At 52.2% G+C, this 19,112-nt stretch overlaps 1 long non-coding RNA gene across 1 annotated transcript; it reads right to left on the bottom strand.

Moving 5' to 3' along the window:
• Nucleotides 1-7,064: 7,064 nt before the first annotated feature.
• Nucleotides 7,065-18,076, bottom strand: LOC125611729. The gene is made up of 2 exons (XR_007341940.1): nucleotides 9,400-18,076; nucleotides 7,065-8,892 (listed from the first exon to the last, which is right to left on the bottom strand). It is a non-coding gene; the product is annotated as an uncharacterized LOC125611729 (long non-coding RNA).
• Between the last annotated feature and the right edge of the window lie 1,036 nt (nucleotides 18,077-19,112).

Genomic DNA, 19,112 nt, shown 5'->3' on the forward strand with positions numbered 1-19,112 from the left:
TCAACGCCTGTCCCCAACACCTGACCACTGCAGGGACCCTGCACTGGGCCACCCACGGCCACCATTTGCATCTTCTTGCCTGAGTTTTCTCCAGCAGCCAGAGGTCTCCTGTGCCAAAAAGGAACACAGAAAGTAACCTGCACCCAAGAAGGGACAGAGGTGCCCCTGCGCTGGCGCCCACAGCCCTTTTTATTTTTTGAGACAGGGGCTCACTAAGGTGCTGAGGCTGCCTTTGAACTTGCAATCCTCCCGCCTCACCCTCTGGAGTTGTGGGAATACAGGTGTGTGCCACCGCACCTGGCATTAGGGAAGCCATTTGAAATGCCCAAATCCTGGGCCACCAGTTGGGGTTGAGAGAATTTGGGGATAAAGCTCAGTTGCCTAAAGCTAGCCTTTCCCTCAACACTGTTCATGAATACGAACTCCTACAAGAAATTCAAAGTTCACCCACCTGAAAATGACCGGTGTAGCTAAAAGTCCTACACGAGAAAACATTGCAGATCATTCTCTCTATACCAATACGTAGGGTGCATCGATTAAGGCAGAGAACGTGGAGGGACAGGTGGGAATGGAAGGTCCCCAGAATGGAGACTGGCTGGCATCATTGTAATGTCCTAGCTATGCACAATGACTGGCTGCAGCTCTGAGCAAGCTATTTCAAGATGCAGCCACTTCCTGTGCCCTCCACGCTCCCTGGTTTCCACCTCAACACCTCAGGATGAGCCCCTCCTGTCTTTCTGCTCCTGAACCTAGAGGGCTTCTCAGACCTGCTGTGCAAACCCAGGTGGAACGTGTCCTTAACGGGGGTAGGCGCCTCTCTCCCTGCTCCTTCTCCGCCTAGCTCCCTTCAGACACCCGTGATGAATGAAGGCTAGAGACGGGTGCCGAGGACGTGGAGATGAGAATAAGTACCCCCCAAACCCAGGCATCTTTTCTTTCCTATCTGTTGCTACTGAATAGCTTTGGGGGAAATTACCTGTTCTAAGGAAAGTTAAGGACCAGTCATGAGGACTTTGATATTCAAACCCAGGGCCCGGGACTTCCTGCCAGGTAAGGCATCAATCAACAGACCACAGGGAAGTCTGGGACCCAGGCCTCTGGGCAGCCTGGGCTTGTGGGTCTTCTCCTTTGACTACCCAGAGGGTGGTGAACAGAGAAGCACAAGTCTCCCCAACTTTCTAGCATCTTCTGTCTGCCCCTCCCAGTTCAATGTCTTCAGCGTTGCGGAGCTGCAAGTTCCAGCAGAGGCACACACGGCCAGCCAGCTGCTGACACACTGAAAACCCAGCCATCCATCTTGCCCATGACAGGTGGCTCTCTGCCCTTCCAGTGTGCAAAGGGACCTCAAGGTTCCTGGAGCCTTTGCTGGTGAACAAAGAGAGAACCACCCTCCACACCTCCTTTCCCTAAGCCCTCACTTGATTCCATGTATGAAATAGATGCAGGATTAGAACTTAAACCTTTGTTTTTTGACCATTCGTTTCGGAACCAATAATGAACAGTTGGAAAGTCTCCGTTGTCACATGGAGTCGCGTTTCATAAGCAGTGGATAACACAGTCATGTTACCACTGCACTCAGATGTCAGCAGCTCTCGTGGCCAGACTTTAAAACCTTCCCAACCCCTCCCCACCCCACCAGCGTCCCTGAATGTGGGCCGTCCTGTCTTACCGGGCGCTGATAGAAGAAGTCCTCTGCGGCTCTCTGTGTCTTCCAGTGGCAACGGTGCTTGCCTGCAGGGAGGGAGGAAGAGACAGTTTTCTCAACTTGTCCATTTGTCCCAAATTACCAAGGTGACGCACAAGCAACAGAGAGGTAATGCATTTAACATTGAACTTGACACGGCTTCTAGGTATCTAAGGGAAAATGGGGTAAAAGCTAGGAGTATGGCAAACAGATCTGAGTTCAAATGCTAGCCCCTGGGCTCACTGGCCAAGTCGCTGTAGAGGACCTGGAATACGCTGAAACTGAGCTTCCGTCCCCCATAGAATTATTGGGGAGACTAAAAGGAGATAAAAAGGCCTCCTGCGTTTCTTCTCTCTGGCCAAGGTAGGAATGAAACTCAGACTTCAGCAAATCTCATGACTCTCCTGTGAGTCTTTCCTGGGCCTCTTTTTTGGTTGGAGATAGTGTAGGAGATTTATTTATTTATTCTAGTGCTAATCTTATAGGGTGTGAATTTAACGCATATGGGGGTCACTTTTCCTGCTATGTAAATCAGAGCTCACTCAGAAAAGCACATGTACCCAATTGTGGATTTGTTGTAGGAATCTGGCTTTGTGCAACTCTAAGAGCTGGTCTAACAAGCTGAGAGCCAGCTGTTTCCACGCCCTGAACAGGAACCTGAAATCTGGCCAATGAGCAGGAAGACAATGAACTCTGGAGAAGCAAGGATAGATGGAAATTGGAGGGATGGGCTGGAACTCAGACTGGGGTCAACGTCATTCTCACCCCACCTCCAGGTCACTCACTTGGAGAATGGAAATCAGTTGGAGCAGAAGGTGGCACCCTGTGTCCTGGCCCTGAGCACGCACCTGGCCCAGGAGTCACAGGGGGATGGAGATTCAGCAGGAGGTAGAGGTGCTGCGAGCCCAGCCTCACTGGTGAGCAAACATGAGGGACGATGCCCCCAACCACGACAGTCCCTTTTGCCCCACTTGGCTACGAGGCTGCTGCAAAGTGGACATCCTTCAAGAGCTGGGGACAGCAAGCGCCCCAAGGCATTGTCTGAGCTCCAGATCTTCCCATTCAATCTGGGACTTTCCCTAGCTCTTTCAGTCAAAGGACTCATTTAACTCGGGCTGGTTCAAATCAGGCTTCTGTCTCTTAAAGTGAAAGTGGCCAGACCCATGTGAGGCACTTGCTCAGCATCCAGCAGTAATTTAGTCCAGCAGTGGAGAGGCAGGTCCAGCAAAGACCCTCACTTTGACTTAATGATGGGAACAAACGGAAAAGCTCTCGACAGCAGGCAGAGGCTAGTTCCAGGCATTTTCAGTTTGGACGGGCAAAGAATTTGCTAAAAATTGATTTAAAAAAAAAAAAGCTAAACAAGTACTACCAACGTAGTACCAAGTTGTCACAAAGTAGCAGGTACAATCTTTGTAGACTGGATGACACACAGAGGAGTGCGGGAGGGACACATGTGTAGGGCCTCACTCACAAGCTTCAAATTTTCATTCTTCCTTATGCAGATCCGGAGTGAGAATGTGAAGCTGTGTGTGTGCACCTCTGAGCACACACGTATAGGACACACACAGGTGTGCCACACAGGTCAGCTCTAAGAGGCTGTCACCTCTTCACCTTACCCTCAAGGGACTGATAGATAGACCAATGAACAGCTGATGAAGCAGAGGGCAAGTGTGTTTCCAGAGACTGGAACCTCGTGCCCTTCACCTGGACACATCTCCTCCAGGGACAGCTCAGTACAAGAGGATGGGGACTCGTGAGGACTCAGGAAGCTTTTTGGAAGAGCAGAGTGGTATGGGAAGAGCTAACCCAAGCTCTGGGCCAGCCTGGTGGAGGACCTCCTCATTCTCCATCCAAGTGATCAAAATGATGGTTCTCCAGAACCCGAGTCTTCTTTTCTTAGAGGGTTGTTTGGATCCCATTCTATTCTCAAGAATACCCTGATTTTTGTGATTAACTCTTGATTGTTTCTCAAGTTACTAAATTTCCCACTTACAGATTCCCAATTGAGGTATCACCTACATGGATATTCAACCCCATCATTATAAGAAGAATCACCCTTCTCATTCTAGACACCGTTTTTCTGATCACACAACAAAAATTCCATTTCCCCACTGAGCCTACCATCTACTAAAGGCCCTTATATCTTCTTTCCCTCTTCCACATATTTTAAGCCAACATGCCCTTCACCCTTCTTTCTTTTGTTGAACGGTTTTTTAAAAAATGCTATTTGCTTGCCTCAATTTCATAAGTAGTAAATATAGCATGCACAAAATTTAGGATGCTATGCAAAAAAAAAAAAAAAAAGTCAATTTAATTTTCAGATAACGACTTTCTCAAAGCTCAGGGGACCCCTGTCTACCAAGTGCAGGAAGAGGGATAAGTGGGGAAGGTAGGACACATCATATCTCCATCTACTGCCCTGCCCTGACACCTCCCCTCTGGTGCCAGCCCCTGGTCTCCATAGGCAGCTGGTGACTGGTCTCCCTGATGCTATTTTTGTGTGTCCTCTTTGCAGCAGCCGCAGTGGTCATTTAGGCCTAAGGTCCTCTGCCATTCCCCACCACATCCACAAGGGAACCCCAACTCCTCACAGCTTCCCCCTAACTCCTCCTGCTCCTTCCTCCGCTCACCGCCTGCAAGCCCTGGGGCTTTCCTCTGACCCTCAGGCTTGCTCTGCTGAGGCCACCACAGATCCTATGCCTGAGGAATGCTCAGCTGTCCCCTGCGGGGCTCCTCCTCACTCAGGTCCAGGTGCACTGAGCCCAGCTGAGCAGTGACCCCTCCCCCTTTTTTTAGTGTAAGCCTCAGTATCTGGGAGCTTTTTTCCCCCCTGGATTGACCTGTCCCTCTCTTTCCCCAAGAATGTGGACTCCCTAGGGCAGGCTGTTGAGAGCCGCACAGGACGCGGTCCTCTTGTCCCTTGAGGGTTGGCTGGTTTCTTCACAACTGTCCTCTCCTTTGCCCCAGATTGAACTTGCCCCCCCCCCACCCCCGAGTTTGTAAGTCGGAAACGTCCCTAAATTCAGGTGTTCATGGTCTGGGAGGTGGGCCTTTGGCAATAATCACCACAGGAGGTCATGGGTGGGGCCCCATGGTGGCCCTGGTGGCTGCTTGCTGCCCTCTGGCCACGCTGCACGCCCCGCTCCTGGACGCCACCCGCAGGGCCAGGGCCAGAGAACTCCCTAAATGCCGTGTCTCCGGCGCTCGTTACAGCAGCAGCGAGCTGGCCCCCACGGACGGACGGCTCGGTTTTCCTTAAGTTTGCCTTAACTGCCCACTGCAGGGTCCTCCTGCCCCTGCCCGGTCCAGGCGCCGTGACAGGGCTCCCTGGCGGCCAGGCCACACCGCCACCTGCCGGCCTGCTGGACCTGCTCAGAGAAGCGGGGGGCTGGCAGAGCGGCAGCTGGGTGGGCTGGGGCCCAGGCGGCACCGGGGGCCACACAGAACCCCAAGTAGACACAGGGCGCTCAGCAGCCAAGGCCACTGACCTGTCCCCCTGGGCGGCCAGGCCCTGTAGGCGCAGAGGTCTGCGGCAGAAAGCCCGCCCCACAGAGCGCCACAGGCGGGAACCTGTGAAGAACTCAACCTTCCGCTTCCTGACCCGCCCCCCCCCAAAAAAAAAAAAACCGGAAGCGGGCAGAGCCAATGGGATCCGAGACTCGACAGCTGACCGACCAATAGCGTTAGACCGTTTCCAGCTCTAATTAGCATAAGCTTGGAGCAATAGCATTGGTTCTTTTTTCAAACCCTAATTAGCATAAGTTTGGAGCAATAGCATTGGTTCTTTTTTCAAACCCTAATTAGCATAAGTTTGGAGCAATAGCATTGGTACATTTTTCAAACCCTAATTAGCATAAGTTTGGATGGATAGCAGTGACTCAAGTGCTATATCAACCTTGAGTCTCGGATTTTCTGTGGGAGAAGGTGTGTTTTGGTCGGTGTCTTGCTGTGTTGCAGGGTTTTGTTCCTGATTTCTCTTTTTCAATAATTTCCCTGCTTATTCTGGTCTGTGGATTTTATTTTTCAAATTTGGTATGAGAACCAGTAAAGAAGAAATTAAAGGTGAACCTTGGGGTGCTGCCTAGCCTATGCTTGAGAGCGCCAACACTTCCTGGCTGCCTATGTAGCCCCCATCCACCAGCAGAAACAAAGAAACTCTGGTCTCACCTGCCAGCAGAAATGGAATCGAGTTTCAGTCAAAACTCTGGTTCCAAATGCAGGCGGTGGCTATATGAAGCCCTGTGCTGAGCCCTGTGGCAAGGCGGGTCCTCATGTGGCTCCAAGTGTCTGGGTCATCTCCAGCCAAAGACCTTTCCATTTCCCTCCAGCGCTGGGCATCTTGCAGGCACAGGCATTATGAGTTAATACATCTCTAAAAATTAAGCACTGAATCGGGCCCTTTATTTATAGCTCATTTTACAAATGTGAATTAAAGTGGCCCAGGCTTATGACACACTCAAATTTATTATCCTCACTTGATGGCTTGGATAGTTAAGTACTTCAGTGAATAAACTCAGAATTCATTAAGTCTCATTTTCTCATATTTCACATATTTGCAATCTACTCTCTTCCTTGGCAGTTTTCAAACAAGAAAATTAAGCCTGGCTCTGAAATTTATGGATGTGTTCTTCTAATACTCCTTTAATTAGAAACTCATATGTGGCTTCCTAAGCAAGCCACCCAGAGAGATAAGTTGTATAATTTGAGCTACCTTATTGTACGGCGGCTTCCTAATGCCGTTTTTCTTAAGCTCTTATTAGCTCTGGAACGCCAGGGAGGTAAAGTGGAGAGACAGCTCTGTAGCCAGGAGGGCTAACTTTCCACCCCTGGGTTGATTTTTCAGAAGGTTTGGTAATTGTTAATGGCCTGAGTGTGTTTAATGCAAATGGAGATGCAGAGCTTCCAAGCTCCCAGCCAATGTGGCGCTTTGTTGGGGGGCGGGTAATCTGGAGACAGGTTAGCCTTTCTGTGGGGAAAGAGATTCTCCATTTCCAGGTACATAAATCTTTCTAAATCCATTCTGTCAACCACTTGGACTGGGTAGGGTGCCACCTTGGGAATCCTGTTAACTACGGCAAGAGAGAGGAACTGCACGGGTCCAGCTGGGAGGGCTTGGGTAATTCCAGGAGCCCGGGGCCTGTACCTCTCACATAAGCCACGTCCGCTGTTCAACTGAATCCCCTTGGCACCCCAAGAGCAGGCACTACAATCATGCCTGGCCTACAGAGGGGGGAACTGAGACTTTGAGAAGTCAATATGCTCAAAGGCACCCAGCCAGGAACATGGGAGAAAAAGGAATCGACTCTCAGTATTATGATTCCAGAATTCATGCTCTTCCCCACCGTATGAGAGTTTCCCAGAGAAAGAATCGACAGGGTTTAAGTAGGTAGACGCATGTAATTGTGGAAGTTCAAGGCCAAAATTTTCTGGGTAGGCCTGCAGGCTGGAGACCAAGGGAAGGGCTGTAGTTGGAGTGCCAAGGCAGTCTGCCGGCAGAATTCTTCCTTGCTCAGGGTGGTTCCTCTTTGCTCCATTCAGATCTTCGACTAGTTGGACAAGACCCACCCATGTCATGGACTACAATCTGCTGGACTCAAAAGTCCACTGATTATTTAAATGTTAGTCCTATCCCCAAATCACCATCACAGAAACCTCCACAATAATGCTTGACCAAATACCTGGGTGCCGTGGCCCCATCAAGTTGACCCACAGAGTCAGCCCTTACCGGGCTGAATTATGTTGGAAGGTTACTTACTAGCAAAGGGGTGGTGGCAATGAGGACACTGACACGCTGGGTGTGAGTGGCCCTGGCCCCTGCCCCTATGCCCACCTGGGCAGCACACACCTGGTCCTTGGCTCTGAGTCCCAGCAGGCACAGGGAGAGCCAGGCGATTGTGCAGCCTGATGGCCAGGGTCCCTGGGATGAAGGTGCGCCTCTGCTGGCAAGGGCCCTCCTGTGGTCACTGCACTGAGGGGGACGTGGGCCTCCCTGTCACACTGTCAGGTTGATCCACAGTGCCCTCAGGGAGCTGGCCATGGGGCTAGGTCCTGCTGCCCACACATGCAGGTACCAGTGTCAAGATGAGTCATGCCACGGAACGTCCACTCCCTATCCTTCCCCGAGACACCAAGACTGACAGACACAGCTGCTGAAGGAAGGTGTGGACGGCCGCAGCACGGGAAGGGGGAGGAGAGGGGGGAGGAGGAGGAGGAAGAGCTGAGAAGGAACAAGAGCGCCAGGGGGGACAGAGGGCAGAAACCTGCCAGAAAGTTCTGCCGAGCCCTGGGCCGTGGGAGACAGGAGCCAGCGAGCCGGCCAGGGCCTTGGAAACCCTGGTGTCAGGACAGACCTCCCTAGTGGTCCAAGAGGGGACGCTGAGCTTGTGGCTCCAGCCTCACTCCCTGGGTGACGATGGGGACAAAATGGAGTGGGGAGAGTATACTGGGAAAAAGCAGTGTCCCCGGACGAGGGCCACTAGAGTGTGAGCTGAGAATTGGGGGTTCAGTGGGTAGCCAGGTGCAGTACAGAACTGAGCTTATAAGAACGTTTTTAAAAATAATTTTTTTTTTTTTTTTTTTTTTTGCATTGCTGGGATGACACCCAGGTCATGCTGGCTCTGCTCCTGAGCTCACCCGCAGCCATTAGAAACCTCATCACTATCTCACGCTGTCGAGATAGCTCAGTGTGTGATCCATGGACTTGTCTTGTCCAGCGTGGCTCAGAGCAGCGTGGGCGTGGGGACGAGCTGTGTGTGGCCTGAGATGTGTGTGCCTCAGGCTGGTGCTGAGACTACCCAGCAGCTGCGGAGCTTCTGCAGCTCTGTTGTAGAGCTGAGGCCAATCCTCTAGGGCCGCTGAGCAGCTGCGCCTTTCTGAGCCTCAGTTTCCCTGTTGGTGATCCGGTGATGAATCATCCATGCACCCGGGTCCTGGGGACGATGAAGTGAGGTCACACACGGCCAGTGTGCAGTAGGCACAGCTCAGCTCGGGCCACGTGCTCCGGGGAATACGCAGCCTCCAACTGAGCTCGGGTTGACTCCGCGTCACAGATGTCCGAGGAAATGACCTGACCCAGAACACGCCAGCGAGCTCCAAGTACAAGACAGGGGGCCGGTCACCAGGCAGCAGATGAAGATGGGAAGGCGAGCCTCTCAGCCAGGAACAAGCAGATCGATGTGGAGGAGAGCCCCGGGTCCTGGCGCGCTCTGAAAGCCGATAATAAAATTCAGAATCAATGGGGAAGCTGACAGGAAACCGCTGGGGAGGCCACAGGTCAGGCGCCAAGCAACCCCAGGCCGGGAGCAGCGCTGGCTGGCTCAGGGCTTCCTGATGAGTGGATCCTCAGAACCCACTGCCGTCCAGGGACCCAGAGCTGGGACCCACCGTGCTGCCCCGTCCACCCACCCCTCCTGTGCCAAAGCCTGGTGGACTGTGTCCCCAGCATCCGTTCCCACCACGTGGGGCTTTTGGTTTTGATGGGACAGGCAGTGTGTGTGGCAGAGAGATTCAAAGTCTTTCTCACCTGACCAGGGGGCGGCCCCAGTTTATTGACTCTGGCAAATGTTTCTCTCTTTTTTTGGTACCAGGGATGGAACTCAGGGGCACTCGATCACTGAGCCACCTCCCCAGCCCTATTTTGTACTTTACTGAGAGACAGGGTCTCACTGAGTTGCTTAGCGCCTCACTTTGGCTGAGGCTGGCTTTGAACTCACGATCCTCCTGCCTCAGCCTCCCGAGCTGCTGGGATGACAGGCATCGCCACGGCGACCGGCTCCTGAAAACATTTCTTGAGCTTCTTCCTTGCACCAGTGATCATGGTGAACTAAGCCGTTTCCCATCCAGAGCGCTCACAGCTGGAGAGAGGCAGGGCAGGGGACGCTGACCATCCAGTGCAGCAGGTAGACAAGGGCCGTGGAGAGCTCGGGGCGGCGGGAGGTAGGACCCTGCTGAGCCCTTGCTGCCCACCCTGTTCAGTGGGGTCACAGGGCCGCCGTGATGCTCTGCAGGAGCAAAGTGGGAAGGAGGCTGGAGAAAGGGGACAGGGGAGAGACTCAGAGAGGGACATGTAGAGAGACACACACAGCACGTGACAGAGAGAGAGACTGTGGGTGACAGGAAGCGAGAATCCCGTGCACTCAGAGACAGCGGTGGAAAGAGTGAGTCGGTGTGTACGTGGCAGAGAGAGAGGGGGTACCTGGAGACAGAACAGACACAGGAGGTGAGCGTGCATCACAGAGACCCAGAGACCGAGAGACAGGGTGCATGCATGCAGAGACCCCCGCACCAGGAGACACAGAGAGGATCGGGGCAGGGCCGGCGGCTGCCTTTCCAGAGCTCCCGCCTGGCTTTGTAGTTCTGTTCCTGGCTCCATGTGGCTTCCGTCTTTGAGTTTCCAGAAGTGTCACCAGGATCCCCAAGAGCCGGCCCCCCCTTTCCAGGCCTTCCGAGTTCCACTCTCAGACAGACCCAGCTGACCCGAGGTGGACGGGTCACCGTCACCCACACAAGTTCGACTCTGCTGTCTCTCCAAACACAACGCGGGGAAAGAGAAGTGGAGACTTCAATGTAGTGGCTGACGTCACCTTGGCCAGGAGTGTGTGTGGGCCTGGGCTGTGGGTCACAAGCGTCCCAGACTGTCCCTCTACGGGCCCTTGACCTTGCTTGGTTTGGGGACAAGGGGGAGGGAGGGAAAGAAGAACAATTAGCAAGCAGACCCGAGAGCACCGAGCTTGGGTTCTGCCGCCGAGCTGCACCGTTGACTCCAGCCGAGGTCCCTGGTAAATTGAAGCCACATGCGAGTGCAGTGTGTTGATTTCATGCTCTGTTTAGAGTGAAAACACCCAGGCTCGGCCGACGGTCTGAAGAACCAAGGCCGGTAATTAACTCATATGGTCTTAAACTAACAAACGACTTCCCCTACAAGTGAAGTGTCAATCGAACCTGATTCATGACGTCGCTAATTGGTCTTCTTGGCTTTCACACTCAGTCCAGAGACATCGGATAAATAAATAGACTGCGCTGCGTCCCCAAATTGCCTCTTTCTCAAAGATAAATGACAGAAGAGCAGATTGAAACCAAATTAGCGTCCGTGGGCGGGCGGGAACAGGGGTGAAGAGGAAACAGCGTGGGGAAATCACCGGGTCCTGGTGTTTCCCAAGGAGCCAGCCCCTGGACATAGGCCTTTTCCTCTAAGCCGCGCAGGGGACAGGAAGGGCCAGGTGGTCAGGTGGCTCCTCGGTCTGTCCTTTTTAATTTTTGCTTAGTGAAACCCAGGCCCAACGGCCTTTGAGCAAGGATTACAAGAACCCTTCGCCCCAACAGCAAAAAGCAACATTTATCCCAAATATCGAGATAGCTCAGGTCCAACCCTGACTCACTGTCGTCTGTCTCCAGCCAAAGGTCTCGAATGTGCCGCTCTATGAAAGAAACACACAGTGAACTGGACTCAATGACAATGAGGTACCATGGCTCTTCAACCTCCGCCATCAAGAAAGCCAAGAAACGACCCACAAAGTCAAAGAGGATCTTTGCAAACTGCACACCTGACGAGGGACTTCTTTTCACAAAGTGGAAGGCACGATCATATCCCGATAATAACAATACAAATCACCAGCTTAAAAACGGGCAGAGAGTTCCGAGAAGACATACCGGGGCCTAGTGAGCCCACGAGAAGGTGCCCACGGGCACGAGTCACCAGGGAAACGCAGGCAGATCAAAGCCACAGTGAGGCACCAGGTCATGCCCCTAGGAAGGCCATCAGCAGATACAAGAGGACACGAGTCGGTGGGGACATGGAGTATGGCATGATCAGAGATAAGCATGGTGTTGAGGTGCACCTGCAGTGTGACATCACAGGCCCGGGTAAAGGACTCGTCTGCAGGTGCGTGGCCATGTGTGTCTCCCCTAGAAGGAGGCTCGGGAAGCGGGGCCCACAGCTCTGACGTCATGGCTTCTGGGTGGAAGGGGGATTGGCGCACAGGCGAAGGGGTCTTGGGCCATTTGGGGATTTTTTTCCTCTGCATTTGTTATGGTGCGGAGGTGAGGTGTCCCCCAAAACTCCGTGTCGATGCAGAAATATTCAGAAGTACCATGACTGGACGGTGAGAGCTGTGACCCCATCAGTCCCTCCGAGTCTGAATGGACCCCCTGGGGGGTAACTGTAGGCAGATGGGCGTGACTACAAAAAGGGGGTCACTGGGGACACCTTGGAAAGGTGCAGCTTCCCTGTGGCCCTGGCCCTCTTGGCTTCCTGACCCTCCATGAGCTGAGCAGCCTCCCTCCACTGAGCCCTTGCACCATGATGGGCCCCGCCTCGGCCCACAGCTGTGGAGTCTGTGGACTGAGATCTCCAAAACTGGGAGCCCCACGTAAACTTTCCCCCTCTAGGTGGTTGTTCTTGGGTACATTGGTCCTGGTGATGCAAAACCTAACCCAGCATTAGTTCACTGTTACTTAACAAGTATATGTTAAACAAACAAACAAAAACAGGTTGGGAGGAAAAAATATCCCTGAGAAGTGGTGTACAGGAACTGTCTGTAGGGGACCCGGGTGCTCGGTGGAGGGGGTCACCCCCCGAGGTCTGCCAGGATGAGGCAGGAAGTGTGTGGGAAGGTTGTTTGACTTGGAGCTCAACGGCTGGGCGGGACTTGCCTGGGCAAGGAGCCCTGAAAATGGAGGTGGGAATGGGGTGGTGTTGTGACAGGTCCCGTCCATATTGCCCAGGCTGATCTTACCTTGGTAGGTTTAACGCACATCCATGCATTAACCAGGTTTCATTAACCAGGATGCACTAACCAGGTTGCATTAACCAGGATGCATTAACCAGGATGCACTAACCAGGTTGCATTAACCAGGATGCACTAACCAGGATGCACTAACCAGGTTGCATTAACCAGGATGCACTAACCAGGTTGCATTAACCAGGATGCATTAACCAGGTTGCATTAATCAGGTTACACCAACCACGTTGCATTAACCAGGTTGCATTAATCAGGTTGCATTAACCAGGATGCATTAACTAGGATGCACTAACCAGGTTGCATTAATCAGGTTGCATTAACCGGGATGCATTAACCAGGTTGCATTAACCAGGTTGCATTAACCAGGATGCACTAACCAGGTTGCATTAACCACGTTGCATTAACCAGGATGCATTAATGAGGATGCTTTATTTTGGATTTATCCCTGTGCAGCAACTGCAGAGAGGCATGCACAACTTATTTTATAAAAGAAAAAAAGGGAAAATGAAAGGGAGGAGGGAAGGCAAGGAGGAAGGAAGAGAGGGAGGGAGGGAGGGAGGGAGGGAGGAGGGATAAAGAGGGGGAGGGAGACCCAACGCCCAAAGGAGGAAACCTGGGGTTGCCTGAAGCGAGCCGACCTGTTAAGCCATAGAGGAAGGAGAGAGGGTTCTAGAACCCCCTGGGTTCCACACTCCGCAGTTCTTTCCCCAAGTGACGGAATCTTTCGGAAAAGCAATGACCTCACCGCCTTTTCTAATTCTGTTCCCTGTGTCAGGCTTCATGACGCGTGACCGTGTCTTTGAGGCCATCTGCAGTTGGACTGGGGCTTTCTCCTGTGCCTCTTCTTGCCCCCCCCCCCGAGTACAGGTGGGTGCTCCTGCCTCCCCCACGCCCCTCGCAGTCTCAGGTCACGTTGCCAGCTCTCTCTGGCCTTGGGCAGCTGGCGAAATGTCCAGCGTTGCTTCTCAAGAGCCGGATGCAAAGCGTTGGTCAAACTCCCTTGGGCCGTGTGCTGGATCCCCATGCGGAAGGCCACGGGGTCCTCCAAATCTCTGCCCGTGGTTTCTGGTCATTTTCTGTCACCTCACTGGCACTCTGGGGAAGCGCTTTATAAAAGCAGGCCGGGCACTGGTACCAAACACACTTGGGCTTCTTCCCAGCGTGGACTTGCTTGGGTCACAATATTGTCTAAAACTAATTACCGGAGCCTCAAAGTCCACCAGCCTAGGATTGCAGCCAGTGTGGCCGTCCACCCTTTTCAATTTTAAATTGAATTAAATCTTGGGTTGTTTGCCTGAATTAATTGTTCAATTTGCAAAAAAACAATCAGACCTATTCTGTAAGTAGTACCAGATGTGGAGTATGTTTTTTTTTTTTTTAAATCCAGCAGCAGAGAAAAATTACTTTTGAAATGCAAGCATTTCGTAAACAGAGAGACGCTTGGGTTTTCTTTCAGAAAGGAAAGCATTTCTAAAGCGCTGTCCTTGAACCTGAATTACCCTCCTTCCTTGGAACCCGACAGTTGACGTTGAGCAAGGCCGTGTAAACAGGTTGTACATACGTAGTCTGCGGGATGGACAGACAGCACCACCGGCCTTGAGTGTATTTTAAAGGCCTTTGATCAGCGGGAAAGAAAACAAGCCACATGCCCTGTCACCCCACTGCTTGGAGAGTCACCCAGAGTCTGACCTAGTCTGACCTACCTCCCTTGACACCCGACCAGTTCAAGTCAAGTCATGGTGACGTCAAAAATCCCCCTTTTTTCCGATCCTCAACTGGTGTTTCCTTTCCTGAAAAATAAATACCCTCAAATGCCTTTCAAGTGGTTAATGTGAGATAATATCTCAGCTTTTATGACTGAAGGTCTTACCATCCCATCTTTATGAAAGATGCTTCGACTTAAAAAAAAATATTAGAAGTTATTTGCGTGAGAAGAGCTGCTCTTCATAAATACAGCCCAGAACGAGGCTGTTAAAGCATCCGTTAATCTTGGTCCTCGAGGCACAGGAAAAGCAAGGAGAAGACTTGAGGATAAATGGTTTTCTCTATAGCCAGAGGCAAAGTGTGCACAATAGAGCCCACATTCCTCCAACAACAGGGATAAATCTATTTCACGGGTTTCCTTTCTACGGTGCCTGTTAAGCCAGGGCCCTGTCAAACAAGCACTCCATCCTAATATAAACAGCACAAAGAGGAGCACACGCCGTGGTCGAGATTAATCTATTTGAGGAAGTCAACTCTAGATCATTTAGGCAAATCATCCCGGTATATCCGTGGTGAGGACAAATTCTCAGCCTCTTGTCTGAATTATACACCGCCTTTCACTTCCATTACCCTCGATAACCACAGGGACTTTTACCTCCAAGTGATGCCCAACAAGAGAAAATTGCATGGTGACACATGTTTATCTTTCTAATCCCCCAAGGCAGGAAGTACAAAATATACATTTGGGAGGCGAAGACGACATAGGGAAATCTACCAATCCACCATGGAAAAGGCGCAGGGCAAGGGGACCCAAGAAGATGGGGGCCCTGGGGTGGGCATTCGAGGGTGGGTGCGAGAAGCAGGTCAGCTGCTTGAGAGTGGGCTCAGTCCCCATTTATGACCCGTGGAGTCAGGGGCCAGGTTTGACTTTGGATCTTGCGTTCAGGTTTGCATCACTGAGACCAAAATCCTTGATGAGAACAACTTAGAGGAGGGAAAGTTTATTTTGGCTCATGCATTTATGGAGGTAGAGGTTTAGTCAATGGTCGGCAAAGTCCCTTGCTCTGGACCCAACGTGAGGCAGAACAATATGGCGGAAGGACATGGAGGAGGAGCCCAGCCCACCCCGTAGTGGAAGAAGTGGCCAGAGGGAAGATGAACCGTTCCAGGGCAGCCTCCAGTGACCCACCCTCCGATCACCCCCCACCTGCCTACAGTTACTCCCCGTCAGTCCATTCAAGCTGGAATGGACTGAGTGGGTTACGCTCTCGCAGTCCAACCGCTTCACCTCTGAACATGCCTACGTTAACTCAGGAGCTTTGAGGGACTCCTCATACCCAAATCAGAGCAATTCACCCCTGGTCCCCCGAAAACCCCTGTTCATCTCACAATGCAAAATGCGTCCTTGAGTCTGAAGTGGGTGTGATCACACAAACTCCAGAGATGCCCTCCAGTCGTTTTGTTTTTTAATTGTCTCTGTGCAAAGTACTTAGTATCTCTTTAGTGGCTACAAGCTCTTTCACTACCACAGCTTCCTTGGCCCTAATTGTACAGAGACTTTGACTGGCCAAACTGCCACGTTTTTAAAATCTGTCAGCTCTTCACTCTGTTCCTGATCCTCACGGTGAACCTGGCTAAAAGGTGTCCACAAAATCCACACCCCGTGACTTAATGCTGGGCTGCCTTGGAATTTCTTCCCCCGGACGAACTACTGCATCACCTTTAAATTCAGCCTCACATAACATCTCAGGATGCTGACAAAATTTTAGACAAGCTCTTTGCTAAAATAGAACATGAAGGGCCTCTAGCCCAATTCCCAACAGAGGCCTCCTTCCCGCTGAAACTGCAGGAGCACAGTCTTTACTGTCCGCCTTCTGGTCTTCTGAGCTCCCCCCAGAATTACCCATTAGACTCTACTTACAATGTTCTCAGACTTCACCAGCCTGTATCCACGATTTTTTTTTTTCAAATCCCTTTCACAAATCAGCTCCAAAGGCTTCTGAACCACATGGGCAGGTTAGTCACAGTAGGGACTCCACTTCTTAGTACCAATTTCTGTGTTCGTCCGTTTTGCACCATTGTGACCAAAATGCCCGACAAGAACAATGTAGAGAAATCTTATTCTGCCTTACGAATTTAGAGGGTTAGTCCACGGTTGGCTGAGTCCATGGCTCTGGGCCCCAGGGGAAGCAGCATCATGGCAAAAGGATATGGTTGGTGTGTGTGCGTGTGGGGGGGCACTGCTCACCCGGGTGCAGCCGGGAAGCCAGAGGGGAAGATGACCCCTTCTGGGCAGCCCCCAGTGGCCCCCCTCCTCCAGCCACCCTCACCCCACCTTTCTAAAGTTACCACCCCATCGGTCCATTCCAACGAGGATGGACTTAGCAGGTTCCAGCTCTCCCAGTGCATTCATCGCTCGTCTGAACATTCCTGCATGAACACAGGAGCCGTTGGGGACCCCTCACGTCCAAACCACACCAGATCTTTACTGGCCATAAAAGATGGGTTTGCTCAGCAAAATATCAGTATAAGCCAGAAACCAGGGCGTTCGCCTGCATCAAAGAATAAGCTGAGCTGGGCTGATAGGGCCAGCAACCTACAACTTTCACGAGGACTAACCCTGGTGTAGGAACCGTAAATGCTGCTTCCTGCCAAGAAGTTGATTGAGCTCCCGTGTTGAGCTCCAGAGAACAGAAGTCTGCCTCTATGGCTTCTGCAGTAAATCTGCCGCTTGCTTGCTGACTCTGTGTCCTGCCCTTCAATTCTTTTTAAACAACTATATCCATTTTATAGAGGAGGAAACAGAGCCCCTAGATCAAGGCAGGAACACAGACCTGTGACCCGCCCCCCCAATCCACTCTACTAAAAAAAGGGGTCCCTAAGTAGCCCCAAAGTGGGCCAGCCATGGTCTCCGCATGTTCCTCCACAGGCGAAATGCATTGAAGACGCGTCTTAAAGCAGGGTTGTCATGGCGATCTGATGGGGTAAGTTATCTGATTGGTATCTGGATGCTTCAGGCTGTAATATAAAGGGAAAATCCAACTCAGCATGGGGGAGATGCAGGAGGGCTTGGGTGGCCAGGGCAAGATGGCGAGTGAGGAGGACAGGACAGGGTCAGCACAAGGAGCGTGAGAGGGTCTTCCAGTGAGGTCAACTTCCTGCTTGACGAAAGTGCCCGTTGACACAGGTGGGGACCCAGTCAGACAGACACTCCCATGCTTGTGCTCCTAAGCCGGGGGTCCAATAGAAAAACCAGGACAGCTGTGTGGACAGAGGGGCCACCGATCAGTCATAGTGAGAAGACCATGGACAGGGAGGAGGTAGGAAAGGAGAAAATTCCAACACAGAATCCCACTTGATTCCTAGCTCTGGGCTCTTCTCTTTGGAGAAGTCTGTCTCTGTTTCATCTGCAGTAAATCTGCTGCTTGCTTGCTGTCTCTGTGTCCTGTTCTTCGATTGGCTGAGTGGACCTCTCCTAGATGGTAACGAGAATTGCTAGAACATCGAGCCGTTTGTTGGTTCTGGAACCTGAGACATCCACAGGGAGGGGTGGGTTTCAGGACAGGGTTGCTCTAGAGGGGAGTGGTCAAGCAGAGCCTCACTTCCCAGGACTGGCTTGCTGCTGCCTTCCCCTAGCCCCGTGCCCCGGCTGGCCGTCTTCAGGGCAGAGAGGTGACTCAGTGCCGTGCCCTGTAGCACAGTTTCTCCTCCACAGTGCTGTGGGAAGACGGGCTGAGTCCTGAGCTCGCTCTCCTGGGGAAGCAGCCGCATAAGTTAGGTGACATGGAACTTGACAAGGGACGCGGCTCTCCCTGTGTGAGAGCACGGACAGACGCTGTGGAGGACGGCAGCCGGGGATGCAGAACATGCAGAGCAGCCGAGGATCAGCCACCACGCCTTGGGGACAGCGGGTGCTGGGTCCGTGTTGTCCTTCTCTGTGTGTAACTGGGGTAAACCTTCCTAGTCACAGCAGGGACATTTCCAGAGCACCTCCTCCATCTGGCACTGTGCTAAGCCCTCGAGTCACCCCCTCAGAGGTGACCCTCACGCTGGCCACCATGGCAGAACAGGGGGTATTACCATCTTACAGGTGAGCACGCCAACATCTGGAAAGGTCAAATAGATAATTGCCTGATACATGCAGCCGGCGAACGGAGGGGTGGTGGACACAGCCCAGTTATTCCTTTGGATTTGGAGAACTCAATAACAAATGAAAATCTGGTATGAATTAAAAAAAAAAAAAAAAAGGAGAAGAACGACACAACTGTGTGATTCCCAGGTTTCGCTTTCTGCACTGTGGAGTTGAGAGCATTCCACCCGGTCACCCTGTCGTTTCGTTAGCACGGCTCTTAGGAACCTTCTGCCCCAGTGGGCACGGGTCCCAGGAATTGCCTCATCCCAGGGAAAGCGGTTTGAAAACCCAGCTCCCCGCGCGACAGCCTGAGCTGGGGGAGCAGCTCGCCCGCCCGTCTGTCCGTCAGGCCTGCTGTTCAGCTCACTGTGCAAACTCTGGAGCTCAGCGGTCAGGAAGAGCAGGCCTCCCCGCCCAGCCGGGACACGACCCTGCCCTCTGGGTTCTCAGTCATCTCACGGCTGCACCTGCACCCCCTGTATCGGCCTCCTTGGGGTTTCAGGACCAGAACAAACCAGCTGCTAGCTCAGGGCCCATGCACCACCTCAGCCTCCCTCCAGATCACCTGCTCGGTGGCTTCCTTGAGGTCTCTGTTCCAACGTCCCCTTAGCAGAGAGGAAATTGACGTCTTCGTGTGAAATAGAACCCCTTCCTGCTGCACAGGTGGCTTTCTGTTTCCGTGCCCAGGATTTAGCCTATTGCCACATTATCTTGGTGGACAGCCTCTCTATTCGTATGCCCTCACTAGAGTGCAAATATTTTGACAAAGGGACTTGGGCCTTTTTACTGCCACGTCCTCAGAAACTAGTATAGAGCCTGTCATATATTTGGTGCTCACTAATGTGGACCA

The sequence above is a fragment of the Marmota marmota genome, unplaced genomic scaffold, assembly GCF_001458135.2.
Source record: "Marmota marmota marmota unplaced genomic scaffold, marMar, whole genome shotgun sequence".
Classification (NCBI taxonomy): domain Eukaryota; kingdom Metazoa; phylum Chordata; class Mammalia; order Rodentia; family Sciuridae; genus Marmota; species Marmota marmota.